A 4,140-nucleotide genomic window follows, 5' to 3' on the forward strand; every position below is an offset into this window, starting at 1 on the left:
TGTATTTTTCACACCTTTTCATGCTCCTCATATATTTCACAACTTTTCATGCTCTTCATATTTTTGATACATTTTCATGCTCCTCCTATTTTTCATACCTTTTCATGCTCCTCATATTTTTCACATCTTTTCATGGTCCTCATATTTCTGACATGTTTTAAAGGTCTTCATGTTTTTCACACCATTTCATGCTCTTTATATTTTCACACCGTTTCATGCTCCTCACATTATTTAGACCGTTTCATGCTCCTCATATTTTTCAGACATTTATATGCTCCTCGTATTTTTCACACCTTTTCATGCTCCTCGTATTTTACAGAGCTTTTCATGCTCCTTGTTTTTCTCACACCTTTTAATGCTCTACGTATTTTTCACAACTTTTCATGGTCCTCGTATTTTTCAGACCTTTTCATGCTCCTACTCTTTTTCCTACCTTTTCATGCTCCTCGTATTTTTCTCACATTTCCTTTCACATCGTATTTTTCACAGCTTTTCATGCTCCTCATATTTTTCACACCTTTTCATGCTCCTCGTATTTTTCACACCCATTCATGCTCCTTGTATTTTTCAGACCTTTTCATGCTCTTCGTATTTTTCACACCTTTTCATGCTCCTCATATTTTTGAAACCTTTTCATGTTCCTCATATTTATCACACCGTTTCATACTCCTCATATTTTTCACACCTTTTCATGTTCCTCGTATTTTTCAAACCTTTTCATGCTCCTCATATTTTTCAGACATTTTCATGCTCCTAGTATTGTTCACACCTTTTCATGCTCCTCGTTTTTTTCACACCTTTTCATATTCCTCGTATTTTTCACACCTATTCATGCTCCTTGTAATTTTCAGACCTTTTCATGCTCTTCATATTTTTCACAGCATTTCATGCTTTTGCATTTTTAACACCGTTTCAAGCTCCTCGTATTTTTCACACCTTGTCATGCACTTTGTATTTTTCAAACCTTTTCATGCTCTTTGTATTTTTCACAAATTTTCATGCTTTTCATAATTTTTCACACCTTTTCATTGTCTTCGTATATTTCACACCAGTCATGCTCTTTGTATTTTTCACAACTTTTCATGCTCTTCATATTTTTTACATATTTCATGCTTCTCATATTTTTCATACCATTTCATGCTCCTCATATTTTTGACACCTTTTGAAGTCTTCATATTTTTCACACCGTTTCATGCTGTTTATATTTTCACACCGTTTCATGTTCCTCGTATTTTTCAGACCTTTTCATGCTCCTCGTATTTTTCACACCTTTAATGCTCCTCGTATTTTTCACACCTTTACATGCTGTTCGTATTTTTCAAACCTTTTCATGCTCTTCGAATTTTTCACACATTTTCATGCACTTCGTGTTTTCCACATATTTTCTTGCTGCTCGTGTTTTTCACACCGTTTCATGCTCTTCATATTTTTAACACCGTTTCATGCTCTTCATATTTTCACACCGTTTCATGCTCCTCATATTTTTCACACCTTTTCATGCTCCTCATATTTTTCAGACCTCTTCGTGCTTCTCGTATTTGCAGACCTTTTCGTACTCGTATTTTTCACACCTTTTCATGCTCCTCATATATTTCACAACTTTTCATGGTCTTCATATTATTGACATATTTTAATGCTCCTCATATTTTTCACATCTTTTCATGCTCCTCATATTTTTGACACGTTTAAAAGGTCTTCATATTTTTCACACCGTTTCATGATCTTCATATTTTCACACCGTTTCATGCTCCTCAAATTTTTTAGACCTTTTCATGCTCCTCATATTTTTCAGACCTTTATATGCTCCTCGTATTTTTCACACCTTTTCATGCTCCTCGTGTTTTTCACACCTTTTCATGCTCCTATTATTTTTCACACCTTTTCATGCTCGTCGTATTTTACAGACCTTTTCATGCTCCTGTTTTTTTCACACCTTTTCATGCTCCTGTTTTTTTCACACCTTTTCATGCTCCTCGTATTTTCACAACTTTTCATGCTCCTCGTATTTTTCAGACCTTTTCATGCTCCTACTATTGTTCCCACCTTTTCATGCTCTTCGTATTTTTCGCACATTTTCTTTCTCATCGTATTTTTCGCACCTTTTCATGCTCCTTGTATTTTTCACACCTCTTCATGCTCTTCGTATTTTTCACACCTTTTCATGCTCCTCATATTTTTCCGATGTTTTCATGCTTCTCGTATTTTTCACACCTTGTCATGCTACTCGTATTTTTTAGAACTTTTCATGGTCCTCGTATATTTCAGACCTTTTCGTGCTCCTCGGATTTTTCACATCTTTTCATGCTCCTCGTATTTTTCAGACCTTTTCATGCTCCTACTATTGTTCACACCTGTTCGTGCTCCTCGTATTTTTTGCACATTTTCTTTCTCATCGTATTTTTCACACCTTTTCATGCCAGTCGTATTTTTTAGAACTTTTCATGGTCCTCGTATATTTCAGACCTTTTCGTGCTCCTCGGATTTTTCACATCTTTTCATGCTCCTCGTATTTTACAGACCTTTTCATGCTCCTCGTATTGTTCCCACCTTTTCATGCTCTTTGTGTTTTTCAAACCTTTTCATGCTCTTCGAATTTTTATACATTTTCATGCTCTTCGTGTATTTCACACATTTTCATGCTATTCGTGTTTTTTACACTTTTTCATGCTCCTCATATATTTCACACCTTTTCATGCTCCTCGTATTTTTCACACCTTTTCATGCTCCTCGTATTTTTCTGACCTTTACATGCTCCTCATATTTTATAGACCTTTTCATGCTCCACGCATTTTTCAGACCTTTTCATGGTCCTCGTACTTTCAAAACTTTTCGTGATCCTCGTATTTTTTACACCTTTTCATGCTCCATGTATTTTTCACACCTTTTCATGCTCCTCATATATTTCACAACTTTTCATGCTCTTCATATTTTTGACACATTTTCATGCTCCTCCTATTTTTCATACCGTTTCATGCTCCTCATATTTTTCATATCTTTTCATGGTCCTCATATTTCTGACATGTTTTAAAGGTCTTCATGTTTTTCACACCATTTCATGCTCTTTATATTTTCACACCGTTTCATGCTCCTCACATTATTTAGACCGTTTCATGCTCCTCATATTTTTCAGACCTTTATATGCTCCTCGTATTTTTCACACCTTTTCATGCTCTCGTGTTTTTCACACCTTTTCATGCTCCTATTATTTTTCACACCTTTTCATGCTCCTCGTATTTTACAGAGCTTTTCATGCTCCTTGTTTTTCTCACACCTTTTAATGCTCTACGTATTTTTCACAACTTTTCATGGTCCTCGTATTTTTCAGACCTTTTCATGCTCCTACTATTTTTCACACCTTTTCATGCTCCTCGTATTTTTCACACCTTTAATGCTCCTCGTATATTTCACACCTTTACATGCTCTTCGTATTTTGCAAACCTTTTCATGCTCTTCAAATTTTTCACACATTTACATGCACTTCGTGTTTTCCACAACTTTTCATGCTGCTCGTGTTTTTCACACCATTTCATGCTCTTCATATTTTTCAGACCGTTTCATGCTCCTCAAATTTTTCACACCTTTCCATGCTCCTCGTATTTTTCAAACTTTTTCATGCTCCTGTATTTTTCACACTGTTTCCTGCTCTTCATGTTTTTCACACCTATTCATGCTCCTCGTGTTTTTCACATCTTTTCATGCTCCTCGTATTTTTCACACCTTTTCATGCTCCTTATATTTTTCACACCTTTTCATGCTCCTTATATTTTTCACACCTTTTCAGGCTCCTTATATTTTTGAGACCTTTTCATGCTCTTCGTATTTTTCACATCTTTTTATGCTCCTCCTGTTTTCCAGACCTTTTCATGCTCCTCGTATTTTTCAGACCTTTTCCTGCTCCTCGTATTTTTGACACCTTTTCATGCTCCTCGTATTTTTCAGACCTTTTCATGCTCTTTGTATTTTTCACAGCATTTCATGCTTTCGCATTTTTCACACCGTTTCATGCTCCTCATATTTTTCACACCTTTTCATGCACTTTGTATTTTTCAAACCTTTTCATGCTCTTTGTATTTTTCACAACTTTTCATGCTCCTCGTGTTTTCCAGACCTTTTTATGCTCCTTATATTTTTCAGACCTTT

The sequence above is a fragment of the Dama dama genome, unplaced genomic scaffold, assembly GCF_033118175.1.
Source record: "Dama dama isolate Ldn47 unplaced genomic scaffold, ASM3311817v1 ptg000109l, whole genome shotgun sequence".
NCBI classification, from domain to species: Eukaryota; Metazoa; Chordata; class Mammalia; order Artiodactyla; family Cervidae; genus Dama; species Dama dama.